At 48.9% G+C, this 27,682-nt stretch overlaps 1 protein-coding gene and 3 non-coding genes across 4 annotated transcripts in view; all 4 read left to right on the top strand.

Annotated features, from left to right (window-relative positions):
• The window catches only part of LOC148150048 (microtubule-actin cross-linking factor 1, isoforms 6/7-like), a 374,112-nt gene that overhangs the window by 7,538 nt on the left and 338,892 nt on the right, over window positions 1–27,682 (top strand). The gene's annotated exons all lie outside the window — the stretch shown is intronic.
• On the top strand, window positions 3,832–4,013 carry LOC148150062 (U2 spliceosomal RNA). The gene has a single exon (XR_015757317.1). It is a non-coding gene; the product is annotated as a U2 spliceosomal RNA (small nuclear RNA).
• Window positions 13,760–13,950, top strand: LOC148150061 (U2 spliceosomal RNA). Its single transcript, XR_015757316.1, has one exon. It is a non-coding gene; the product is annotated as a U2 spliceosomal RNA (small nuclear RNA).
• Window positions 23,697–23,887, top strand: LOC148150060 (U2 spliceosomal RNA). The gene has a single exon (XR_015757315.1). It is a non-coding gene; the product is annotated as a U2 spliceosomal RNA (small nuclear RNA).

Here is a 27,682-nt window from a genome sequence, read left to right as displayed (position 1 = left end):
AGTGAAGGTGCAGTTGATCACTGACTCCACGCGTGGTGCTGCAGGTTGTAATGTCTAGACGAAAACAGAACTCGCTGCACCCTTCGGGAGAAGGGTCACTGGACTCGAAAAAGCGTTAATTCTGCTTTTTCCCCACAGATGCTGAGGTTTTGCTTACTGGGTGTTTTGCTTTATTTTGCATTTTAGACCTTGCTTTTTGATTGCACAGCCACTATCAAACCATTAGCTTGCTGTTAGCGCTGCAATTAGCACTCTTGAATCTTGATTTGCAATTCTAAGGAAGCAGACCGAATTGGAATGTTTGGAGCCGAACCAATAAAGGCTGATTTGCTGTAAATTGATCTTCACATCCCCGCCCCGTCGTGCTATTCATTTGCACGAGGTGGGTTGGGGGATGGGAGTTCACACTTTCCAAGACAAGATGGATTAGTCTGTAAGAGGTACTGTTCGTAAAGGTGAGCGAGCCGAGATTTCCTGACAGTGAGATTTTTCGGTCAGAATTCGAACCTGCTCCAATCATTTGCCTTGTGGGGAGGCAGGGATTTTTCACATTGGTAACAGCTGAGATTTTTAGAACGTCGAACAGAGCAGCGCAACAACAGGCCCTTCGGCAACTGTGAGAAACAAAACTCACTCACAATTCAGCCTGAGACAAAGCCTTGGAAACAAGAACATTTAATTCTTTACGGCCTTGCAAGAACAGGCGTTTTGCTCAAGCAATCAGGCTAGCAAAAGCGCGCGAAAACAAAACATGTAAGCATTCTTATTCAGTTTGCAAGTTGCGGAATCACGCCTCCCTTTTCCCATCCTATCATAAGCCGATTACCTCACTCGTTTTTCTCTAATTTTCCTTATCTGACTACCCTGCTGTCCTTGTCCTTGTCTGTTACAGCCTGTCTGCTATTTTATCCAGTTCCCCTTATCATACTATAAGCTTATTGTGAAATGCCCCTACTGCTACTTTTGTGGTCAGCTACAACACTTTAAAGTTATTTCTTAGTTTACAACTATTTCTTAAACAAAAACCTCTATATTCGTTAAAATCTTAGCCTTAGGTATGCTGCAAGAATCCCGCGACCGTTTGTGTAATGTTCCCCTTCCCCTCCCCCCACAACACCCCGTCACCCATCTGCAAAAACAACATCTCTAACTGCATTTCTAATCTCCCACAAACTGTCAGGGACATTTAAGCTACTGCTCGGCGAGCACACGCTGGACGGCAGTAAATTGAGGGGTGTGTAGGTTAGGTTGATCTTAGATTAAGAAAACTGCTCGGCACGACATCGTGGGCCGAAGGGCCTGTACTGTGCAATGTTCTAACTGCAGGCACATCCACACACATCAAAGACATGGAGGGCTCGGCTGAATCTATTGCTTTCTTCTCTACGTGTCACGTTTCATCGAGGTAGCGTCCTAGGCCCAAGCATCTTCAGCGAGTGGTGAGAATATGCAGTGCACTGCCTGAGAGAGAGGGTGCTGGAGGCAGATTCAATGGTGACTTTGGTCGGAGGGTCGGATACTTATCTGAAGAGAGAATATTTGCTGCAGGGCGAGTGGGACTGGGGAAGTTGCTCGTGCAGAGAGCTGATGCAGACATGACAGGCTGAATGTATCATTCAATGCGTGCAGTTCTGCAGTTGGTTACCGCCTCCTCAAAAACGCTGTGCTGGTCACGTGAGAAGTCACGTAAGCTTAGCCCTGACCCACTTGATTGGTGAGATACTGACGATCTCTACATGACCATGAGACAGTGGTTCACTGACAGGGGAAAAAAAGCAACTGCTGTAAACGGACCTGCTGCTCTCGTTAGAAATCCTGGGAGGACTACGGCGACAGGGAAACTGTCAGCAGTGATCTACAAGTCTTTGAACAGAATCAAGCTGATTGAAAACATGGAGGACAAATGGGACTTGAGGCAGTCCGCGGTATTGTAGTTATCGCTTCTCGGCCTTTTGGCTAAGATCAAGTGTCTGTTCTTATCAGGACGGGGGTCGAGTTGCGAGTCATCAGAGCTAGTGGAGATCATCGCTGGATCGTGATTGGACGTTGGAGGATTGTTTGGTTGTGCTGACCTGCTATTGGTGGATCTTCATGCTGGCTTCGGCCTAACGCCAATTCAGGGACCAGCCAACCTCCGAGCTATGGCCTCAACAGCTGCGCGCAGCCCTGGGCAGGGGGTTCGAAACACCGTCCGGGTGTCTGTCAAGCAGGTGGAGGGCCGTACACCGGTGGATCGCATCCTGTTTATTAAGAAGGTATTGCTAGGATGCTGTGGGTTCGCTGCAGCAGACGTGTACTGCCTGCAGGATTTCCCTGGGGCAGGCTACTTTGATGTGACCTTCAGGAGCGTGAAGCAGTGCGAACAGCTCCTGAAGGTCTTCAAGGAGAAGGAAGGGGAGCCGCTGTTCTCCATCTTGTCGGCAACCCCATTGTGTGTGCTTCCTGCACAGAGGAGCCGGGTGGTTACAATCCATATGTACAACCCCTATGTTCCAGCGGCTGATGTCCTGACTTTCCTGGGAAGGTACGTCCAAGTTGAGGGAGAAGCCACCGACGTGATCGACCCCTTTGGGATCTGGACCAGTAAGCGACAGGTCAGAGTGACTCTGAGGGTCGATGGCAATGGGAACATTCTTCACCCACCCTCGAGCTTCGCAATTGGAGGGAACAGAGGCTACCTGACATATGCAGGGCAGCCAAAAGTGTGCCGAGCCTGCGGGAAGTCGGGACATGTGCTGGCGGATTGCAAAGTGACCATCTGCAGGAACTGCAAACAGGAGGGTCACCTGACTAAGGACTGTCAGGAAGAAAAGAGCTGCAACCTGTGCGGAGAGGTGGGCCACGTGTACAAGACCTGCCCAAGACGGGGGGGCCCCACTTACGCACAGATGGCTGGAGGTGGCAAGGCGAGCCGTGGACCCCCAAAGACCAGTAACGTCCACCTAGACAGCAGGGAAACAGAGTCTGGTGGCACCCAGAAAGAAGAACAGGCTGGAGTAGAGGAGGTGGCAGCCAGCGGAGAGACACAGCAGCTGATCCTAGCTCTCGCTGGGCAGATGGAAGCAATGGAGGAGGAGCTAATCGAGCAGGCAGAGGAGTGGATACCTGTTATAAACAGGAAGAGAAAATCCGGCCACGCCCACAAAGCCTTCGAGCAAAGGGGGAAAAGACAGCTGCACGAGGGAGGGACGGCCAGCTCTTCGGATGGGGAAGACGGGCACAAAGAACATCATCACCACCAGAAGAAGAGACAGAGTGCCGTAGATAAAGAGGAGGGCATTTCCTCCCAACCAGGAAACAACGGACCCCCTGAAGTCCACCCTCCACCCAGTGAGAACCAGGGGGTACCCACTGTCCCACAACTACAGGTAACTGAGAGCTGCGATCCTCTGACAGTCCCATTGTCAGACACAGAACTGGACGGTGCGGACCCTTGCCTTGGCTCAATGACACCAGAGCAGGTAAATGACCCCAGTGAGGGCCTGGATAGCTACCTCAGCCCAGCGAAGGTCCAGCAGTTTGTGCACACCATGGGGATGCAGATAGCTACCCCAGAGACAGGACAGTCAAATGGACAATGGTAACCCCATAAACTGGGGGTTAAAGAAGTTTTTCCTTTGCTCTCATATAACAGGGCACCCACTCAGTAGGTGGGTTCCGCTGAAGCCACAGCTAAATAATAAGAGACTGGATGGTTAATGAAGGGAACTGTAAATAGGATAACTGTAAATTTGAGTAATTCAATCTGTTCTTTACGACATGGAATGTATATATTTATGAACGATATGACAAATTGTACAAGTACCAAAGATTTATTTATATGAATAAAGTATATTTTGAAATAAAAAAAAAAAAAAAAATCTGTTCTTATCAGTTTAATATCTGATACGTCCCTTATCTGGGGACCATATATTAAATTGATTTTTGGAGCAGGGAGATGGAATAGGGGCTTGCTCCGTCCACTCCACGCATCGACCTGGTATTGCAGTACCTCCGGGAACGGTGCACCCCTCATCTATAAATCTAAAAACAGCTTCATGTTTATAACTCAGGCTTTCGGTGCTTTGTGTCTGCTGGATGGGTTTGAGTACCAAGTGCTTCATTTCTCACACCTCACATCCAACCGGGCGTGAGTCGATTCAAACTCGTCTGTTCTAAGGTGGCTGCTCAGCTCCCGCTCCCTATCCTTCTCTCGCCATCTCTGTCTCTTGCGCACCTTGACACTTGCTCTCAATGTCATCCCCTCGGACCCCTGCTGCGTGCTGCACCTTCCCGCCAACGCCGGGCCCCGATCACACCACATGGTGTCAGAATTTGGGAGTCGCAGCAACCGTAGCTGCCCACCAGCTTTTCATACTCGCGAGCGACATTTCAGAAAAACAAGAGAAGGTCAACTGTGCTACGTTGCTGCATGCTGCTGGGGATGAAGCTATCTCGGGGTTCAGTCGTTTTGATTTTGATGACTTGAAAGAGAGATTTCGAGAACACTGTGAGCTAGGACAAAAATCATCGGGACGTATTTAAGGCACATGCTTTTCATCAGACTGCAAGGGCAGGCGGAATCGATAGGTACGTATGTGACTGACCGGAAAAACGAGGCAAAGGACTGTGAGTTTCAGCCATTTTCCGATTCACGGAGCCGCGACAGAATCGTGTGTGCTATCACGAATGACTGAGTCAGAGGCAGGTTACTCAGAGAGTCAATTCTCACTGGGAAAAGCAAAGAGACAGCACTAACTCGACAACAGCACGTGAGAAAACGTAGAACAAACAAACCAATGTTTGCTGACCGGAACTGGCCTGGAAAGATAATAAGGCAGGTAGGAGCACTGCAGATTATCCGGCACCTGGGCTGTGTACGCAGGGACTGGCACAACACCCCCTTGCCTTCTTTTGCACTTAGAATGCTGCCAGTTCTGGCTGAGGCAGCAAAGTCAGTCTCACACAAGCAGCGTGTGCCAGCTGTCTGTGACAACAAATTCCAAAGACTCACAACCCTCTGAGAGAAGACGTTTCTCCTGATCTCACTCTTAAATTGGTGCCTCTTTATTCTGTTCAGTTCTAGACACTCCCATGAGGGAAAATGTCCTCTCAGCATTTACCCTGTCGAGCCACGTAAGAATCCAATATGTTTCAATAAGATTGTGTCTCATTCATTTAAACTCAGGATCTACACTCATCTGGAGGTAGGGTTTACCGGGCTCAGTTTTACTGAAAAGCTGACCTCCGGCTAGTTCAGCAAATAGGTCGTTGAGCAAAGGGAAAGGAAACCGCCTAGCACACACCAGCAGGTGAACTGTTGCAGCATGATATTGCGGCTCCGGCACTCAATCCCTCTACGAATGAAACCTAACAGCCTTCTTAACAGCACTATCCACTTGGGTGGCAACTTTCAGGGATCTATGTACATGGGACTCCAAGATCCCTCTGCACATCCACACTACCAAGAATCTTTCCATCGACCCAGTACTCTGCCTTCCTGTTATTCTTCCCAAAGTGCATCACCTCACATTTAGCTGCATTGAACTCCATTTGCCACCTCTCAGCCCAATTCTGCAGTTTATCCAAGTCCCCCTGCAACCTGTAACATTCTTCCACACTGACCACCACTCCACCGACTTTAGCGTCGTCTGCAAATTTACTAATCCATCCACCTATGTTATGCCTGCATCTAAGTCATTTATAAAAATGACAAACAGCAGTGGTCCCAAAACAGACCCTTGTGGCACACCACTAGTAACCGGACTCCAGGCTGAATATTTTCCATCAACCACCACCCGCTGCCTTCTTTCAGAAAGCCAGTTTCTAAGCCAAGCTGCTAAATCACCCTCAGTTCCATGCCTCTGCATTTTCTCCAACAGCCTACCACGTGGAACCTTATCAAAGGCTCCCGGCGTCCTGCTTCTCTATCCCATTGAAAACAATAGCGTGCTTCTTTAGAATTCTTGATCAGTCACTCTCAGAATCTTGACAAGTGATTGCCTTCGGCCCAGTTGAGTTTGATTCTGTCCAACCACATTCTTGCCCATAAAGCTCTAAGATTTCCTTTGTTGACGCGCAGGCTGTGTCTTCAGACTGACCGTATAACTGAACGTTCCCACCGTGAAAGCACCTGTGTGTGTTCCTCGCTCAGTTTCTGAAGGTTGCAGCGCAACGTGACTCAGCCGTATCAATGAAACCGGTGTCCACCTCCATTCTTACCGGTTTGCCGTTCAGTAAGGGAGCGACCGGGGCGTCGGCAGCTATCGCCAGTATCTGTAACAACAACACCTCATTGGTTTGTGCGCCTGGGCTTTTGTCTTCTTGCCCTTTTTGTACCATTTAGGATTTCTTCCTGTACTTTCGCTGCAGGTTATTGGTACTTTCTCCCCCGAGCGCACCCACTTAATATATTCTTTTTTAATGCTGCAGTTTCTGCACACAGCTTCTTTCCAGCAGCAATTTGCTGCTGCCTGACATGTGTTTCCACAGCAGTGGCAGTTTTGTGTCTGCGTTGGTGCTTGTCCCTGGGCCACCATTTTGTGAACTCTCAGCCACCATTTTGTGAGGTGTTGACCTTCCTTGGCTGCGAGTTCCATCACGGTTGCCATTCCCAGCACTTTCATTTAAGTGTAGTCACCTTTGCGTCAGTAATCTCTTCTGGATCGCTTCACATCTTACGGCAGGCTGCTACAAAAGGTAGAGTCTCGTGGGATCTGAGGTGAGTCGGCTAGCTGGATACAAAACCGACTCGGGGCGCATTTTTCGGAAAGGAGATCAGTAACTAGTGGCGTCCCGCAGGGCTCAGTGCTAGGACCTTTGTTGTTTGTGACGTGTAAATAAATGATCTGTACAAAGAGCTGTACAAAACTCCAGTTAGGCTACAATTGGGATATCGCGCGCAATGCTGTTCGGCACACTACCAGAAGGACGTGGATGCTTTGGAGAGGGTGCAGAGAAGGTTTACCAGCACGTTGCCTGCCCTGGAGCGCTTCTGCTGTGAGGAGAGATTGAATAAACTTGGATTGTCGTCACTGCAAAGACGGAAGCTGAGGGGCGACCTGATAGTGGTCGACAGCATACTGAGAGGCATCGAAAGGGTGGGGTGGCGAGTCAGTGGGTACAGGTTCACGGTGAGAGGGGGAAAGTGAGAAGGGAAAAGTGCGGGGAAAGGTTTTCACACAGAGGATGGTGGGTGCCTGGAACGCGTTGCCAGTCGAAGCGCTGGAAGCAGGCACATTAGGAACGTGGGTTGGTACATTAGGAACTTGCAGCGTGGGTTGGTACCTGGGACTTCGATGTTGTGGCTATTACGGAGACATGGGTAGAACAGGGACAGGATTGGCTGTTGCAGGTTCCAGGGTTTAAATGTTTTAGTAGGGTCAGAGGTGGGGGTAAAAGAGGGGGAGGTGTGGCATTGCTTGTCAAAGATAGTATTACAGCTGTGGAAAGGACGATGGATGAAGACTCGCCGTCTGAGGTAGTTTGGGCTGAGGTTAGGAATAGGAAAGGTGAGCTCACCCTGTTAGTAATTTTTTACAGGCCTCCTAATAGTCCTAGAAACGTAGAAGAAAGGATTGCGAGGATGATTCAAGAGAAGAGTGAAAGTAATAGGGTGGTTGTTATGGGGGACTTTAACTTTCCTGATATTGATTGGGAAAGCTATAGCTCAAGTTCGTTAGATGGGTCAGTGTTTGTCCAATGTGTGCAGGAGGGTTTCCTGACACAATATGTAGATAGGCCAACAAGAGGTGAGGCCATACTGGATTTGGTTCTGGGTAACGAACCAGGCCAGGTGTTAGAATTAGAGGTAGGTGAGCACTTTGGGGACAGTGACCACAATTCGGTGACTTTTACTCTCGCGATGGAGAGGGATAAGTGTGCACTACAGGGCAAGAGTTATAGCTGGGGGCAGGGAAATTATGATGCGGTGAGGCATGACTTAGGATGTGTGGCTTGGAAAAGTAAGCTTCAAGACAAGGGCGTAACTGATATGTGGAGCTTGTTCAAGGAGCAACTATTGAGTGTCCTTGATAAGTATGTACCCGTCAGGCAGGGAGGAAAGGGTCGTGTGAGGGAGCCGTGGTTTAATAAGGAATTGGAATCCCTTGTTAAATGGAAGAGGGCGGCCTATGTAAAGATGAGGCGTGAAGGTTCAATTGGGGCGATTGAGAGTTATACGGTAGCCAGGAAGGACCTGAAGAGAGAGCTAAGAGCAGCAAGGAGGGGACATGAAAGGGCCTTAGTTGGTAGGATTAGGGAAAACCCTAAGGCTTTCTATAGGTATGTCAGGAATAAAAGAATGACTAGGGTAGGAATAGGTCCAGTCAAGGATAGTAGTGGGAAGTTGCGTGTGGAGGCTGAAGAGATTGGGGAGACATTGAATGAATACTTTTCGTCAGTATTCAATCAGGAACAGGACATTGTTGTCAATGTGAGTACTGAGTCACAATTAAGTAGAATGGATGGCTTTGAGGTATGTAGAGAAGAGGTGTTGGAAATTCTGGAAAGGGTGAAAATAGATAGGTCCCCTGGGCCTGATGGCATTTATCCTAGGATTCTCCGGGAAGCAAGGGAGGAGATTGCAGAGCCATTGGCCTTGATTTTTATGTCCTCGTTGTCTACAGGAGTAGTGCCAGAAGATTGGAGGCTAGCAAATGTGGTTCCCTTGTTCAAGAAGGGGAGTAGGGATAACCCTAGTAACTATTGGCTGGTGAGTCTCACTTCTGTTGTGGGCAAAATCTTAGAGAGAATTCTTCGGGATAGGATTTATAAACATCTGGATAGGAATAATGTGATCAAGGATAGTCAGCATGGTTTTGTGAAGGGCAGGTCGTGCCTCACAAACCTTATTGAATTCTTTGAGAAGGTGACTAAGGAGGTGAACGAGGGGAAAGCGGTAGATGTGGTGTATATGGATTTTAGTAAGGCGTTTGATAAGGTTCCTCATGGTGGACTACTGCAAAAAACACGGAGGTATGGCATTGAGGGTGAGTTGGAGGTTTGGATTAGGAGTTGGCTGGCTGGAAGAAGACAGAGGGTAGTAGTTGATGGCAAAGGTTCATCTTGGAGTGCCGTCACTAGCGGTGTTCCGCAAGGATCTGTTTTGGGACCATTGCTGTTTGTCATTTTTATAAATGACCTGGAGGAGGGGTTAGAAGGTTGGGTGAGCAAGTTTGCGGATGATACGAAAGTCGGAGGAGTTGTAGACAGTGAGGAAGGATGTGGCAGGTTACAGCGGGATATAGATAAGCTGCAGAACTGGGCAGAAAGGTGGCAAATGGCGTTCAATGTAGCTAAGTGTGAGGTGATTCACTTTGGTAAGAGTAATAAAAAGATGGGGTACTGGGCTAATGGACGGATACTTGGTAGTGTGGATGAGCAGAGGGATCTTGGTGTCCATGTACACAGATCTTTGAAAGTTGCCACCCAGGTAAATAGTGCGGTGAAGAAGGCATATGGCGTACTGGCTTTTATTGGTAGAGGAATTGAGTTCCGGAGTACTGAGGTCATGTTGCAGTTGTATAAGACTCTGGTGCGTCCGCATCTGGAGTATTGTGTGCAGTTTTGGTCGCCATACTATAGGAAGGATGTGGAGGCACTGGAACGGGTGCAGAGGAGGTTTACCAGGATGTTGCCTGGTATGGTAGAAAGATCATATGAGGAAAGGCTGAGGCACTTGGGGTTGTTTTCATTGGAGAAAAGAAGGTTTAGGGGTGACTTGATAGAGGTGTACAAGATGATTAGGGGTTTAGATAGGGTCGACAGTGAGAATCTTTTTCCAAGGGGGCATAGCTTTAAATTAAGGGGGGGTAGGTATAGGACAGATGTTAGGGGTAGGTTCTTTACTCAGCGAGTCGTGAGTTCATGGAATGCCCTGCCAGTAGCAGTGGTGGACTCTCCCTCATTATGGGCATTTAAGCAGGCATTGGATAGGCATATGGAGGATAGTGGGCTAGTGTAGGTTAGGTGGGCTTGGATCGGCGCAACATCGAGGGCCGAAGGGCCTGTACTGCGCTGTATTCTTCTATGTTCTATGTTTAAGGCTCACCTTGTTAGACACGTGAACGGGAGGCGGAACGGCGGGACTGAAACCACGTCTGGGCAACAAGTAGCACGTCCAAACAAGGAGTAGGAATCGGCACAGGCTCGCTGGGCCCTGTGTTATCGACCCGACGTGCCAAAGTCTCCGGCCACGTGTATAACTTTGGTGAATTTCTGCAAATACCTTGTAGACGGGGCTGTGACAGGGACCTTATTGGGGTGTCGACGATAATGAGGGCCACGGCGGGCATTTTTGCTGAGTTTGCAGATGGCACAAAGATAGCGAGAGGGACAGGTAGTTTTGAGGAAACGGGCAGGCTGCAGAAGGGCGTGGAGATGAAGGGCGAGTGGGGAAAGAAGTGACCAAGTGTGCGGTTTTGCACTTTGGTAGCAAGAACAATCGGGTAGACGATTTTCTGAACGAGGGAAAGGCTTTGCAAATCTGAAGCGCTGAGGGTCTTGGGAGTCTTAGTTCCAGGTTGTTTCATGATTAACATGCAGGTTCATCCGATGGTTCGGAAGGCAAATGCAGTGTCGGCATTCATTTCAAGCGGGCGAGAAAAAAGGAGCAGAGACGTGCTGCTGAGGCTGCATCAGACTCTGGTCTGACCACAGGTGGAATATCGGGAGCAGTTTTGTGCCCTGTACCAAAGGAAGGGATGCGCTGGTGTTGGAGGGAGTCTAGAGAAGGTTTACAAGCGTGTTCCCCCTGGGGCTGAAGGGTTTGTCACACGAGGTCTCTGGGTCTATACCCGATGGTGTTTCGAAAGGTAAGGCGGGATCTGACTGAACCTTACAGGCTACTGGGAGGCCTGGTCAGAGTGGATGTGAAGAAGATTAGATTAGATTACATTACATTACAGTGTGGAAACAGGCCCTTCGACCCAACAAGTCCACACCGACCCGCCGAAGCGCAACCCACCCATACCCCTACATTTGCCCCTTACCTAACACTACGGGCAATTTAGCATGGCCAATTCACCTGACCTGCACATCTTTGGACTGTGGGAGGAAACCGGAGCACCCGGAGGAAACCCACGCAGGCACGGGGAGAACGTGCAAACTCCACACAGTCAGTCGCCTGAGGCGGGAATTGAACCCGATGATCCCACTAGTAGGCGAGACGAGGACCTGGAAGTACAGCCTCAGGGTGAAGGGTCGTCCCTTCAGGCTGAGATGAGGTTGCATTTAAGACAGAGATAGAGAGGTTCTTGATTATAAGGGGATCAAGGGTTGTGGGGAGAGGGCAGGAGAATCGGGGTTGAGAAACCTGTGAGCCACGACCGAATGGCGGAGCGTGGGCCGAATGGCCCGATTCTGCTCCTACGTCTTATGGGCCGTCAGACCTTCCGTGGTCTTGCGGTCATGACAGAAAGCAGTTGTTTCCCAGAGGGTGGCGGCGGTCTGGAATGCACTGCTTGGGAGGGTAGCGAGGCGGGGAACCTCAAAACCTTGAAAAACTACTTGGATGAGCACTGGAAATGTCATAACCTTTCCTGGCTACGGACCAAGTGCTGGAAAGTGGGACTAGAGCAGACTTAGAGTAGCTTTGTCAGTGCGGACTCGGAGGGCCAAAGGGCCTCTTCTGTACTGTGTGACTGTGTGGGGAAGCTTTCTGATTCCCATCTGTTGATTGAGGCCGCCCCATTGATGCTTCCTGATGCGGAGCAGCCGGATGGATCCAAGTGCGCATTGAAGGTGAGAGGGTGGCAGAGAGCTTCGGAGCCTCCGTCCGTTTGGTTCAGGTTTCGTCTCGTCCTGATGCAAGCATCGATGTACGTGCTCAGTGGCTACCAATAGAGTGAAGGTGCAGTTGATCACTGACTCCACGCGTGGTGCTGCAGGTTGTAATGTCTAGACGAAAACAGAACTCGCTGCACCCTTCGGGAGAAGGGTCACTGGACTCGAAAAAGCGTTAATTCTGCTTTTTCCCCACAGATGCTGAGGTTTTGCTTACTGGGTGTTTTGCTTTATTTTGCATTTTAGACCTTGCTTTTTGATTGCACAGCCACTATCAAACCATTAGCTTGCTGTTAGCGCTGCAATTAGCACTCTTGAATCTTGATTTGCAATTCTAAGGAAGCAGACCGAATTGGAATGTTTGGAGCCGAACCAATAAAGGCTGATTTGCTGTAAATTGATCTTCACATCCCCGCCCCGTCGTGCTATTCATTTGCACGAGGTGGGTTGGGGGATGGGAGTTCACACTTTCCAAGACAAGATGGATTAGTCTGTAAGAGGTACTGTTCGTAAAGGTGAGCGAGCCGAGATTTCCTGACAGTGAGATTTTTCGGTCAGAATTCGAACCTGCTCCAATCATTTGCCTTGTGGGGAGGCAGGGATTTTTCACATTGGTAACAGCTGAGATTTTTAGAACGTCGAACAGAGCAGCGCAACAACAGGCCCTTCGGCAACTGTGAGAAACAAAACTCACTCACAATTCAGCCTGAGACAAAGCCTTGGAAACAAGAACATTTAATTCTTTACGGCCTTGCAAGAACAGGCGTTTTGCTCAAGCAATCAGGCTAGCAAAAGCGCGCGAAAACAAAACATGTAAGCATTCTTATTCAGTTTGCAAGTTGCGGAATCACGCCTCCCTTTTCCCATCCTATCATAAGCCGATTACCTCACTCGTTTTTCTCTAATTTTCCTTATCTGACTACCCTGCTGTCCTTGTCCTTGTCTGTTACAGCCTGTCTGCTATTTTATCCAGTTCCCCTTATCATACTATAAGCTTATTGTGAAATGCCCCTACTGCTACTTTTGTGGTCAGCTACAACACTTTAAAGTTATTTCTTAGTTTACAACTATTTCTTAAACAAAAACCTCTATATTCGTTAAAATCTTAGCCTTAGGTATGCTGCAAGAATCCCGCGACCGTTTGTGTAATGTTCCCCTTCCCCTCCCCCCACAACACCCCGTCACCCATCTGCAAAAACAACATCTCTAACTGCATTTCTAATCTCCCACAAACTGTCAGGGACATTTAAGCTACTGCTCGGCGAGCACACGCTGGACGGCAGTAAATTGAGGGGTGTGTAGGTTAGGTTGATCTTAGATTAAGAAAACTGCTCGGCACGACATCGTGGGCCGAAGGGCCTGTACTGTGCAATGTTCTAACTGCAGGCACATCCACACACATCAAAGACATGGAGGGCTCGGCTGAATCTATTGCTTTCTTCTCTACGTGTCACGTTTCATCGAGGTAGCGTCCTAGGCCCAAGCATCTTCAGCGAGTGGTGAGAATATGCAGTGCACTGCCTGAGAGAGAGGGTGCTGGAGGCAGATTCAATGGTGACTTTGGTCGGAGGGTCGGATACTTATCTGAAGAGAGAATATTTGCTGCAGGGCGAGTGGGACTGGGGAAGTTGCTCGTGCAGAGAGCTGATGCAGACATGACAGGCTGAATGTATCATTCAATGCGTGCAGTTCTGCAGTTGGTTACCGCCTCCTCAAAAACGCTGTGCTGGTCACGTGAGAAGTCACGTAAGCTTAGCCCTGACCCACTTGATTGGTGAGATACTGACGATCTCTACATGACCATGAGACAGTGGTTCACTGACAGGGGAAAAAAAGCAACTGCTGTAAACGGACCTGCTGCTCTCGTTAGAAATCCTGGGAGGACTACGGCGACAGGGAAACTGTCAGCAGTGATCTACAAGTCTTTGAACAGAATCAAGCTGATTGAAAACATGGAGGACAAATGGGACTTGAGGCAGTCCGCGGTATTGTAGTTATCGCTTCTCGGCCTTTTGGCTAAGATCAAGTGTAGTATCTGTTCTTATCAGTTTAATATCTGATACGTCCCTTATCTGGGGACCATATATTAAATTGATTTTTGGAGCAGGGAGATGGAATAGGGGCTTGCTCCGTCCACTCCACGCATCGACCTGGTATTGCAGTACCTCCGGGAACGGTGCACCCCTCATCTATAAATCTAAAAACAGCTTCATGTTTATAACTCAGGCTTTCGGTGCTTTGTGTCTGCTGGATGGGTTTGAGTACCAAGTGCTTCATTTCTCACACCTCACATCCAACCGGGCGTGAGTCGATTCAAACTCGTCTGTTCTAAGGTGGCTGCTCAGCTCCCGCTCCCTATCCTTCTCTCGCCATCTCTGTCTCTTGCGCACCTTGACACTTGCTCTCAATGTCATCCCCTCGGACCCCTGCTGCGTGCTGCACCTTCCCGCCAACGCCGGGCCCCGATCACACCACATGGTGTCAGAATTTGGGAGTCGCAGCAACCGTAGCTGCCCACCAGCTTTTCATACTCGCGAGCGACATTTCAGAAAAACAAGAGAAGGTCAACTGTGCTACGTTGCTGCATGCTGCTGGGGATGAAGCTATCTCGGGGTTCAGTCGTTTTGATTTTGATGACTTGAAAGAGAGATTTCGAGAACACTGTGAGCTAGGACAAAAATCATCGGGACGTATTTAAGGCACATGCTTTTCATCAGACTGCAAGGGCAGGCGGAATCGATAGGTACGTATGTGACTGACCGGAAAAACGAGGCAAAGGACTGTGAGTTTCAGCCATTTTCCGATTCACGGAGCCGCGACAGAATCGTGTGTGCTATCACGAATGACTGAGTCAGAGGCAGGTTACTCAGAGAGTCAATTCTCACTGGGAAAAGCAAAGAGACAGCACTAACTCGACAACAGCACGTGAGAAAACGTAGAACAAACAAACCAATGTTTGCTGACCGGAACTGGCCTGGAAAGATAATAAGGCAGGTAGGAGCACTGCAGATTATCCGGCACCTGGGCTGTGTACGCAGGGACTGGCACAACACCCCCTTGCCTTCTTTTGCACTTAGAATGCTGCCAGTTCTGGCTGAGGCAGCAAAGTCAGTCTCACACAAGCAGCGTGTGCCAGTTGTCTGTGACAACAAATTCCAAAGACTCACAACCCTCTGAGAGAAGACGTTTCTCCTGATCTCACTCTTAAATTGGTGCCTCTTTATTCTGTTCAGTTCTAGACACTCCCATGAGGGAAAATGTCCTCTCAGCATTTACCCTGTCGAGCCACGTAAGAATCCAATATGTTTCAATAAGATTGTGTCTCATTCATTTAAACTCAGGATCTACACTCATCTGGAGGTAGGGTTTACCGGGCTCAGTTTTACTGAAAAGCTGACCTCCGGCTAGTTCAGCAAATAGGTCGTTGAGCAAAGGGAAAGGAAACCGCCTAGCACACACCAGCAGGTGAACTGTTGCAGCATGATATTGCGGCTCCGGCACTCAATCCCTCTACGAATGAAACCTAACAGCCTTCTTAACAGCACTATCCACTTGGGTGGCAACTTTCAGGGATCTATGTACATGGGACTCCAAGATCCCTCTGCACATCCACACTACCAAGAATCTTTCCATCGACCCAGTACTCTGCCTTCCTGTTATTCTTCCCAAAGTGCATCACCTCACATTTAGCTGCATTGAACTCCATTTGCCACCTCTCAGCCCAATTCTGCAGTTTATCCAAGTCCCCCTGCAACCTGTAACATTCTTCCACACTGACCACCACTCCACCGACTTTAGCGTCGTCTGCAAATTTACTAATCCATCCACCTATGTTATGCCTGCATCTAAGTCATTTATAAAAATGACAAACAGCAGTGGTCCCAAAACAGACCCTTGTGGCACACCACTAGTAACCGGACTCCAGGCTGAATATTTTCCATCAACCACCACCCGCTGCCTTCTTTCAGAAAGCCAGTTTCTAAGCCAAGCTGCTAAATCACCCTCAGTTCCATGCCTCTGCATTTTCTCCAACAGCCTACCACGTGGAACCTTATCAAAGGCTCCCGGCGTCCTGCTTCTCTATCCCATTGAAAACAATAGCGTGCTTCTTTAGAATTCTTGATCAGTCACTCTCAGAATCTTGACAAGTGATTGCCTTCGGCCCAGTTGAGTTTGATTCTGTCCAACCACATTCTTGCCCATAAAGCTCTAAGATTTCCTTTGTTGACGCGCAGGCTGTGTCTTCAGACTGACCGTATAACTGAACGTTCCCACCGTGAAAGCACCTGTGTGTGTTCCTCGCTCAGTTTCTGAAGGTTGCAGCGCAACGTGACTCAGCCGTATCAATGAAACCGGTGTCCACCTCCATTCTTACCGGTTTGCCGTTCAGTAAGGGAGCGACCGGGGCGTCGGCAGCTATCGCCAGTATCTGTAACAACAACACCTCATTGGTTTGTGCGCCTGGGCTTTTGTCTTCTTGCCCTTTTTGTACCATTTAGGATTTCTTCCTGTACTTTCGCTGCAGGTTATTGGTACTTTCTCCCCCGAGCGCACCCACTTAATATATTCTTTTTTAATGCTGCAGTTTCTGCACACAGCTTCTTTCCAGCAGCAATTTGCTGCTGCCTGACATGTGTTTCCACAGCAGTGGCAGTTTTGTGTCTGCGTTGGTGCTTGTCCCTGGGCCACCATTTTGTGAACTCTCAGCCACCATTTTGTGAGGTGTTGACCTTCCTTGGCTGCGAGTTCCATCACGGTTGCCATTCCCAGCACTTTCATTTAAGTGTAGTCACCTTTGCGTCAGTAATCTCTTCTGGATCGCTTCACATCTTATGGCAGGCTGCTACAAAAGGTAGAGTCTCGTGGGATCTGAGGTGAGTCGGCTAGCTGGATACAAAACCGACTCGGGGCGCATTTTTCGGAAAGGAGATCAGTAACTAGTGGCGTCCCGCAGGGCTCAGTGCTAGGACCTTTGTTGTTTGTGACGTGTAAATAAATGATCTGTACAAAGAGCTGTACAAAACTCCAGTTAGGCTACAATTGGGATATCGCGCGCAATGCTGTTCGGCACACTACCAGAAGGACGTGGATGCTTTGGAGAGGGTGCAGAGAAGGTTTACCAGCACGTTGCCTGCCCTGGAGCGCTTCTGCTGTGAGGAGAGATTGAATAAACTTGGATTGTCGTCACTGCAAAGACGGAAGCTGAGGGGCGACCTGATAGTGGTCGACAGCATACTGAGAGGCATCGAAAGGGTGGGGTGGCGAGTCAGTGGGTACAGGTTCACGGTGAGAGGGGGAAAGTGAGAAGGGAAAAGTGCGGGGAAAGGTTTTCACACAGAGGATGGTGGGTGCCTGGAACGCGTTGCCAGTCGAAGCGCTGGAAGCAGGCACATTAGGAACGTGGGTTGGTACATTAGGAACTTGCAGCGTGGGTTGGTACCTGGGACTTCGATGTTGTGGCTATTACGGAGACATGGGTAGAACAGGGACAGGATTGGCTGTTGCAGGTTCCAGGGTTTAAATGTTTTAGTAGGGTCAGAGGTGGGGGTAAAAGAGGGGGAGGTGTGGCATTGCTTGTCAAAGATAGTATTACAGCTGTGGAAAGGACGATGGATGAAGACTCGCCGTCTGAGGTAGTTTGGGCTGAGGTTAGGAATAGGAAAGGTGAGCTCACCCTGTTAGTAATTTTTTACAGGCCTCCTAATAGTCCTAGAAACGTAGAAGAAAGGATTGCGAGGATGATTCAAGAGAAGAGTGAAAGTAATAGGGTGGTTGTTATGGGGGACTTTAACTTTCCTGATATTGATTGGGAAAGCTATAGCTCAAGTTCGTTAGATGGGTCAGTGTTTGTCCAATGTGTGCAGGAGGGTTTCCTGACACAATATGTAGATAGGCCAACAAGAGGTGAGGCCATACTGGATTTGGTTCTGGGTAACGAACCAGGCCAGGTGTTAGAATTAGAGGTAGGTGAGCACTTTGGGGACAGTGACCACAATTCGGTGACTTTTACTCTCGCGATGGAGAGGGATAAGTGTGCACTACAGGGCAAGAGTTATAGCTGGGGGCAGGGAAATTATGATGCGGTGAGGCATGACTTAGGATGTGTGGCTTGGAAAAGTAAGCTTCAAGACAAGGGCGTAACTGATATGTGGAGCTTGTTCAAGGAGCAACTATTGAGTGTCCTTGATAAGTATGTACCCGTCAGGCAGGGAGGAAAGGGTCGTGTGAGGGAGCCGTGGTTTAATAAGGAATTGGAATCCCTTGTTAAATGGAAGAGGGCGGCCTATGTAAAGATGAGGCGTGAAGGTTCAATTGGGGCGATTGAGAGTTATACGGTAGCCAGGAAGGACCTGAAGAGAGAGCTAAGAGCAGCAAGGAGGGGACATGAAAGGGCCTTAGTTGGTAGGATTAGGGAAAACCCTAAGGCTTTCTATAGGTATGTCAGGAATAAAAGAATGACTAGGGTAGGAATAGGTCCAGTCAAGGATAGTAGTGGGAAGTTGCGTGTGGAGGCTGAAGAGATTGGGGAGACATTGAATGAATACTTTTCGTCAGTATTCAATCAGGAACAGGACATTGTTGTCAATGTGAGTACTGAGTCACAATTAAGTAGAATGGATGGCTTTGAGGTATGTAGAGAAGAGGTGTTGGAAATTCTGGAAAGGGTGAAAATAGATAAGTCCCCTGGGCCTGATGGCATTTATCCTAGGATTCTCCGGGAAGCAAGGGAGGAGATTGCAGAGCCATTGGCCTTGATTTTTATGTCCTCGTTGTCTACAGGAGTAGTGCCAGAAGATTGGAGGCTAGCAAATGTGGTTCCCTTGTTCAAGAAGGGGAGTAGGGATAACCCTAGTAACTATTGGCTGGTGAGTCTCACTTCTGTTGTGGGCAAAATCTTAGAGAGAATTCTTCGGGATAGGATTTATGAACATCTGGATAGGAATAATGTGATCAAGGATAGTCAGCATGGTTTTGTGAAGGGCAGGTCGTGCCTCACAAACCTTATTGAATTCTTTGAGAAGGTGACTAAGGAGGTGAACGAGGGGAAAGCGGTAGATGTGGTGTATATGGATTTTAGTAAGGCGTTTGATAAGGTTCCTCATGGTGGACTACTGCAAAAAACACGGAGGTATGGCATTGAGGGTGAGTTGGAGGTTTGGATTAGGAGTTGGCTGGCTGGAAGAAGACAGAGGGTAGTAGTTGATGGCAAAGGTTCATCTTGGAGTGCCGTCACTAGCGGTGTTCCGCAAGGATCTGTTTTGGGACCATTGCTGTTTGTCATTTTTATAAATGACCTGGAGGAGGGGTTAGAAGGTTGGGTGAGCAAGTTTGCGGATGATACGAAAGTCGGAGGAGTTGTAGACAGTGAGGAAGGATGTGGCAGGTTACAGCGGGATATAGATAAGCTGCAGAACTGGGCAGAAAGGTGGCAAATGGCGTTCAATGTAGCTAAGTGTGAGGTGATTCACTTTGGTAAGAGTAATAAAAAGATGGGGTACTGGGCTAATGGACGGATACTTGGTAGTGTGGATGAGCAGAGGGATCTTGGTGTCCATGTACACAGATCTTTGAAAGTTGCCACCCAGGTAAATAGTGCGGTGAAGAAGGCATATGGCGTACTGGCTTTTATTGGTAGAGGAATTGAGTTCCGGAGTACTGAGGTCATGTTGCAGTTGTATAAGACTCTGGTGCGTCCGCATCTGGAGTATTGTGTGCAGTTTTGGTCGCCATACTATAGGAAGGATGTGGAGGCACTGGAACGGGTGCAGAGGAGGTTTACCAGGATGTTGCCTGGTATGGTAGAAAGATCATATGAGGAAAGGCTGAGGCACTTGGGGTTGTTTTCATTGGAGAAAAGAAGGTTTAGGGGTGACTTGATAGAGGTGTACAAGATGATTAGGGGTTTAGATAGGGTCGACAGTGAGAATCTTTTTCCAAGGGGGCATAGCTTTAAATTAAGGGGGGGTAGGTATAGGACAGATGTTAGGGGTAGGTTCTTTACTCAGCGAGTCGTGAGTTCATGGAATGCCCTGCCAGTAGCAGTGGTGGACTCTCCCTCATTATGGGCATTTAAGCAGGCATTGGATAGGCATATGGAGGATAGTGGGCTAGTGTAGGTTAGGTGGGCTTGGATCGGCGCAACATCGAGGGCCGAAGGGCCTGTACTGCGCTGTATTCTTCTATGTTCTATGTTTAAGGCTCACCTTGTTAGACACGTGAACGGGAGGCGGAACGGCGGGACTGAAACCACGTCTGGGCAACAAGTAGCACGTCCAAACAAGGAGTAGGAATCGGCACAGGCTCGCTGGGCCCTGTGTTATCGACCCGACGTGCCAAAGTCTCCGGCCACGTGTATAACTTTGGTGAATTTCTGCAAATACCTTGTAGACGGGGCTGTGACAGGGACCTTATTGGGGTGTCGACGATAATGAGGGCCACGGCGGGCATTTTTGCTGAGTTTGCAGATGGCACAAAGATAGCGAGAGGGACAGGTAGTTTTGAGGAAACGGGCAGGCTGCAGAAGGGCGTGGAGATGAAGGGCGAGTGGGGAAAGAAGTGACCAAGTGTGCGGTTTTGCACTTTGGTAGCAAGAACAATCGGGTAGACGATTTTCTGAACGAGGGAAAGGCTTTGCAAATCTGAAGCGCTGAGGGTCTTGGGAGTCTTAGTTCCAGGTTGTTTCATGATTAACATGCAGGTTCATCCGATGGTTCGGAAGGCAAATGCAGTGTCGGCATTCATTTCAAGCGGGCGAGAAAAAAGGAGCAGAGACGTGCTGCTGAGGCTGCATCAGACTCTGGTCTGACCACAGGTGGAATATCGGGAGCAGTTTTGTGCCCTGTACCAAAGGAAGGGATGCGCTGGTGTTGGAGGGAGTCTAGAGAAGGTTTACAAGCGTGTTCCCCCTGGGGCTGAAGGGTTTGTCACACGAGGTCTCTGGGTCTATACCCGATGGTGTTTCGAAAGGTAAGGCGGGATCTGACTGAACCTTACAGGCTACTGGGAGGCCTGGTCAGAGTGGATGTGAAGAAGATTAGATTAGATTACATTACATTACAGTGTGGAAACAGGCCCTTCGACCCAACAAGTCCACACCGACCCGCCGAAGCGCAACCCACCCATACCCCTACATTTGCCCCTTACCTAACACTACGGGCAATTTAGCATGGCCAATTCACCTGACCTGCACATCTTTGGACTGTGGGAGGAAACCGGAGCACCCGGAGGAAACCCACGCAGGCACGGGGAGAACGTGCAAACTCCACACAGTCAGTCGCCTGAGGCGGGAATTGAACCCGATGATCCCACTAGTAGGCGAGACGAGGACCTGGAAGTACAGCCTCAGGGTGAAGGGTCGTCCCTTCAGGCTGAGATGAGGTTGCATTTAAGACAGAGATAGAGAGGTTCTTGATTATAAGGGGATCAAGGGTTGTGGGGAGAGGGCAGGAGAATCGGGGTTGAGAAACCTGTGAGCCACGACCGAATGGCGGAGCGTGGGCCGAATGGCCCGATTCTGCTCCTACGTCTTATGGGCCGTCAGACCTTCCGTGGTCTTGCGGTCATGACAGAAAGCAGTTGTTTCCCAGAGGGTGGCGGCGGTCTGGAATGCACTGCTTGGGAGGGTAGCGAGGCGGGGAACCTCAAAACCTTGAAAAACTACTTGGATGAGCACTGGAAATGTCATAACCTTTCCTGGCTACGGACCAAGTGCTGGAAAGTGGGACTAGAGCAGACTTAGAGTAGCTTTGTCAGTGCGGACTCGGAGGGCCAAAGGGCCTCTTCTGTACTGTGTGACTGTGTGGGGAAGCTTTCTGATTCCCATCTGTTGATTGAGGCCGCCCCATTGATGCTTCCTGATGCGGAGCAGCCGGATGGATCCAAGTGCGCATTGAAGGTGAGAGGGTGGCAGAGAGCTTCGGAGCCTCCGTCCGTTTGGTTCAGGTTTCGTCTCGTCCTGATGCAAGCATCGATGTACGTGCTCAGTGGCTACCAATAGAGTGAAGGTGCAGTTGATCACTGACTCCACGCGTGGTGCTGCAGGTTGTAATGTCTAGACGAAAACAGAACTCGCTGCACCCTTCGGGAGAAGGGTCACTGGACTCGAAAAAGCGTTAATTCTGCTTTTTCCCCACAGATGCTGAGGTTTTGCTTACTGGGTGTTTTGCTTTATTTTGCATTTTAGACCTTGCTTTTTGATTGCACAGCCACTATCAAACCATTAGCTTGCTGTTAGCGCTGCAATTAGCACTCTTGAATCTTGATTTGCAATTCTAAGGAAGCAGACCGAATTGGAATGTTTGGAGCCGAACCAATAAAGGCTGATTTGCTGTAAATTGATCTTCACATCCCCGCCCCGTCGTGCTATTCATTTGCACGAGGTGGGTTGGGGGATGGGAGTTCACACTTTCCAAGACAAGATGGATTAGTCTGTAAGAGGTACTGTTCGTAAAGGTGAGCGAGCCGAGATTTCCTGACAGTGAGATTTTTCGGTCAGAATTCGAACCTGCTCCAATCATTTGCCTTGTGGGGAGGCAGGGATTTTTCACATTGGTAACAGCTGAGATTTTTAGAACGTCGAACAGAGCAGCGCAACAACAGGCCCTTCGGCAACTGTGAGAAACAAAACTCACTCACAATTCAGCCTGAGACAAAGCCTTGGAAACAAGAACATTTAATTCTTTACGGCCTTGCAAGAACAGGCGTTTTGCTCAAGCAATCAGGCTAGCAAAAGCGCGCGAAAACAAAACATGTAAGCATTCTTATTCAGTTTGCAAGTTGCGGAATCACGCCTCCCTTTTCCCATCCTATCATAAGCCGATTACCTCACTCGTTTTTCTCTAATTTTCCTTATCTGACTACCCTGCTGTCCTTGTCCTTGTCTGTTACAGCCTGTCTGCTATTTTATCCAGTTCCCCTTATCATACTATAAGCTTATTGTGAAATGCCCCTACTGCTACTTTTGTGGTCAGCTACAACACTTTAAAGTTATTTCTTAGTTTACAACTATTTCTTAAACAAAAACCTCTATATTCGTTAAAATCTTAGCCTTAGGTATGCTGCAAGAATCCCGCGACCGTTTGTGTAATGTTCCCCTTCCCCTCCCCCCACAACACCCCGTCACCCATCTGCAAAAACAACATCTCTAACTGCATTTCTAATCTCCCACAAACTGTCAGGGACATTTAAGCTACTGCTCGGCGAGCACACGCTGGACGGCAGTAAATTGAGGGGTGTGTAGGTTAGGTTGATCTTAGATTAAGAAAACTGCTCGGCACGACATCGTGGGCCGAAGGGCCTGTACTGTGCAATGTTCTAACTGCAGGCACATCCACACACATCAAAGACATGGAGGGCTCGGCTGAATCTATTGCTTTCTTCTCTACGTGTCACGTTTCATCGAGGTAGCGTCCTAGGCCCAAGCATCTTCAGCGAGTGGTGAGAATATGCAGTGCACTGCCTGAGAGAGAGGGTGCTGGAGGCAGATTCAATGGTGACTTTGGTCGGAGGGTCGGATACTTATCTGAAGAGAGAATATTTGCTGCAGGGCGAGTGGGACTGGGGAAGTTGCTCGTGCAGAGAGCTGATGCAGACATGACAGGCTGAATGTATCATTCAATGCGTGCAGTTCTGCAGTTGGTTACCGCCTCCTCAAAAACGCTGTGCTGGTCACGTGAGAAGTCACGTAAGCTTAGCCCTGACCCACTTGATTGGTGAGATACTGACGATCTCTACATGACCATGAGACAGTGGTTCACTGACAGGGGAAAAAAAGCAACTGCTGTAAACGGACCTGCTGCTCTCGTTAGAAATCCTGGGAGGACTACGGCGACAGGGAAACTGTCAGCAGTGATCTACAAGTCTTTGAACAGAATCAAGCTGATTGAAAACATGGAGGACAAATGGGACTTGAGGCAGTCCGCGGTATTGTAGTTATCGCTTCTCGGCCTTTTGGCTAAGATCAAGTGTAGTATCTGTTCTTATCAGTTTAATATCTGATACGTCCCTTATCTGGGGACCATATATTAAATTGATTTTTGGAGCAGGGAGATGGAATAGGGGCTTGCTCCGTCCACTCCACGCATCGACCTGGTATTGCAGTACCTCCGGGAACGGTGCACCCCTCATCTATAAATCTAAAAACAGCTTCATGTTTATAACTCAGGCTTTCGGTGCTTTGTGTCTGCTGGATGGGTTTGAGTACCAAGTGCTTCATTTCTCACACCTCACATCCAACCGGGCGTGAGTCGATTCAAACTCGTCTGTTCTAAGGTGGCTGCTCAGCTCCCGCTCCCTATCCTTCTCTCGCCATCTCTGTCTCTTGCGCACCTTGACACTTGCTCTCAATGTCATCCCCTCGGACCCCTGCTGCGTGCTGCACCTTCCCGCCAACGCCGGGCCCCGATCACACCACATGGTGTCAGAATTTGGGAGTCGCAGCAACCGTAGCTGCCCACCAGCTTTTCATACTCGCGAGCGACATTTCAGAAAAACAAGAGAAGGTCAACTGTGCTACGTTGCTGCATGCTGCTGGGGATGAAGCTATCTCGGGGTTCAGTCGTTTTGATTTTGATGACTTGAAAGAGAGATTTCGAGAACACTGTGAGCTAGGACAAAAATCATCGGGACGTATTTAAGGCACATGCTTTTCATCAGACTGCAAGGGCAGGCGGAATCGATAGGTACGTATGTGACTGACCGGAAAAACGAGGCAAAGGACTGTGAGTTTCAGCCATTTTCCGATTCACGGAGCCGCGACAGAATCGTGTGTGCTATCACGAATGACTGAGTCAGAGGCAGGTTACTCAGAGAGTCAATTCTCACTGGGAAAAGCAAAGAGACAGCACTAACTCGACAACAGCACGTGAGAAAACGTAGAACAAACAAACCAATGTTTGCTGACCGGAACTGGCCTGGAAAGATAATAAGGCAGGTAGGAGCACTGCAGATTATCCGGCACCTGGGCTGTGTACGCAGGGACTGGCACAACACCCCCTTGCCTTCTTTTGCACTTAGAATGCTGCCAGTTCTGGCTGAGGCAGCAAAGTCAGTCTCACACAAGCAGCGTGTGCCAGCTGTCTGTGACAACAAATTCCAAAGACTCACAACCCTCTGAGAGAAGACGTTTCTCCTGATCTCACTCTTAAATTGGTGCCTCTTTATTCTGTTCAGTTCTAGACACTCCCATGAGGGAAAATGTCCTCTCAGCATTTACCCTGTCGAGCCACGTAAGAATCCAATATGTTTCAATAAGATTGTGTCTCATTCATTTAAACTCAGGATCTACACTCATCTGGAGGTAGGGTTTACCGGGCTCAGTTTTACTGAAAAGCTGACCTCCGGCTAGTTCAGCAAATAGGTCGTTGAGCAAAGGGAAAGGAAACCGCCTAGCACACACCAGCAGGTGAACTGTTGCAGCATGATATTGCGGCTCCGGCACTCAATCCCTCTACGAATGAAACCTAACAGCCTTCTTAACAGCACTATCCACTTGGGTGGCAACTTTCAGGGATCTATGTACATGGGACTCCAAGATCCCTCTGCACATCCACACTACCAAGAATCTTTCCATCGACCCAGTACTCTGCCTTCCTGTTATTCTTCCCAAAGTGCATCACCTCACATTTAGCTGCATTGAACTCCATTTGCCACCTCTCAGCCCAATTCTGCAGTTTATCCAAGTCCCCCTGCAACCTGTAACATTCTTCCACACTGACCACCACTCCACCGACTTTAGCGTCGTCTGCAAATTTACTAATCCATCCACCTATGTTATGCCTGCATCTAAGTCATTTATAAAAATGACAAACAGCAGTGGTCCCAAAACAGACCCTTGTGGCACACCACTAGTAACCGGACTCCAGGCTGAATATTTTCCATCAACCACCACCCGCTGCCTTCTTTCAGAAAGCCAGTTTCTAAGCCAAGCTGCTAAATCACCCTCAGTTCCATGCCTCTGCATTTTCTCCAACAGCCTACCACGTGGAACCTTATCAAAGGCTCCCGGCGTCCTGCTTCTCTATCCCATTGAAAACAATAGCGTGCTTCTTTAGAATTCTTGATCAGTCACTCTCAGAATCTTGACAAGTGATTGCCTTCGGCCCAGTTGAGTTTGATTCTGTCCAACCACATTCTTGCCCATAAAGCTCTAAGATTTCCTTTGTTGACGCGCAGGCTGTGTCTTCAGACTGACCGTATAACTGAACGTTCCCACCGTGAAAGCACCTGTGTGTGTTCCTCGCTCAGTTTCTGAAGGTTGCAGCGCAACGTGACTCAGCCGTATCAATGAAACCGGTGTCCACCTCCATTCTTACCGGTTTGCCGTTCAGTAAGGGAGCGACCGGGGCGTCGGCAGCTATCGCCAGTATCTGTAACAACAACACCTCATTGGTTTGTGCGCCTGGGCTTTTGTCTTCTTGCCCTTTTTGTACCATTTAGGATTTCTTCCTGTACTTTCGCTGCAGGTTATTGGTACTTTCTCCCCCGAGCGCACCCACTTAATATATTCTTTTTTAATGCTGCAGTTTCTGCACACAGCTTCTTTCCAGCAGCAATTTGCTGCTGCCTGACATGTGTTTCCACAGCAGTGGCAGTTTTGTGTCTGCGTTGGTGCTTGTCCCTGGGCCACCATTTTGTGAACTCTCAGCCACCATTTTGTGAGGTGTTGACCTTCCTTGGCTGCGAGTTCCATCACGGTTGCCATTCCCAGCACTTTCATTTAAGTGTAGTCACCTTTGCGTCAGTAATCTCTTCTGGATCGCTTCACATCTTACGGCAGGCTGCTACAAAAGGTAGAGTCTCGTGGGATCTGAGGTGAGTCGGCTAGCTGGATACAAAACCGACTCGGGGCGCATTTTTCGGAAAGGAGATCAGTAACTAGTGGCGTCCCGCAGGGCTCAGTGCTAGGACCTTTGTTGTTTGTGACGTGTAAATAAATGATCTGTACAAAGAGCTGTACAAAACTCCAGTTAGGCTACAATTGGGATATCGCGCGCAATGCTGTTCGGCACACTACCAGAAGGACGTGGATGCTTTGGAGAGGGTGCAGAGAAGGTTTACCAGCACGTTGCCTGCCCTGGAGCGCTTCTGCTGTGAGGAGAGATTGAATAAACTTGGATTGTCGTCACTGCAAAGACGGAAGCTGAGGGGCGACCTGATAGTGGTCGACAGCATACTGAGAGGCATCGAAAGGGTGGGGTGGCGAGTCAGTGGGTACAGGTTCACGGTGAGAGGGGGAAAGTGAGAAGGGAAAAGTGCGGGGAAAGGTTTTCACACAGAGGATGGTGGGTGCCTGGAACGCGTTGCCAGTCGAAGCGCTGGAAGCAGGCACATTAGGAACGTGGGTTGGTACATTAGGAACTTGCAGCGTGGGTTGGTACCTGGGACTTCGATGTTGTGGCTATTACGGAGACATGGGTAGAACAGGGACAGGATTGGCTGTTGCAGGTTCCAGGGTTTAAATGTTTTAGTAGGGTCAGAGGTGGGGGTAAAAGAGGGGGAGGTGTGGCATTGCTTGTCAAAGATAGTATTACAGCTGTGGAAAGGACGATGGATGAAGACTCGCCGTCTGAGGTAGTTTGGGCTGAGGTTAGGAATAGGAAAGGTGAGCTCACCCTGTTAGTAATTTTTTACAGGCCTCCTAATAGTCCTAGAAACGTAGAAGAAAGGATTGCGAGGATGATTCAAGAGAAGAGTGAAAGTAATAGGGTGGTTGTTATGGGGGACTTTAACTTTCCTGATATTGATTGGGAAAGCTATAGCTCAAGTTCGTTAGATGGGTCAGTGTTTGTCCAATGTGTGCAGGAGGGTTTCCTGACACAATATGTAGATAGGCCAACAAGAGGTGAGGCCATACTGGATTTGGTTCTGGGTAACGAACCAGGCCAGGTGTTAGAATTAGAGGTAGGTGAGCACTTTGGGG

Source organism: Chiloscyllium plagiosum, unplaced genomic scaffold (genome assembly GCF_037043375.1).
Source record: "Chiloscyllium plagiosum isolate Xiang-an unplaced genomic scaffold, Cpla_swu_hap1 HiC_scaffold_5, whole genome shotgun sequence".
Classification (NCBI taxonomy): domain Eukaryota; kingdom Metazoa; phylum Chordata; class Chondrichthyes; order Orectolobiformes; family Hemiscylliidae; genus Chiloscyllium; species Chiloscyllium plagiosum.
Note: the sequence above shows the minus strand (reverse complement) of the source record. Positions and strands in the feature narration are given on the sequence as shown.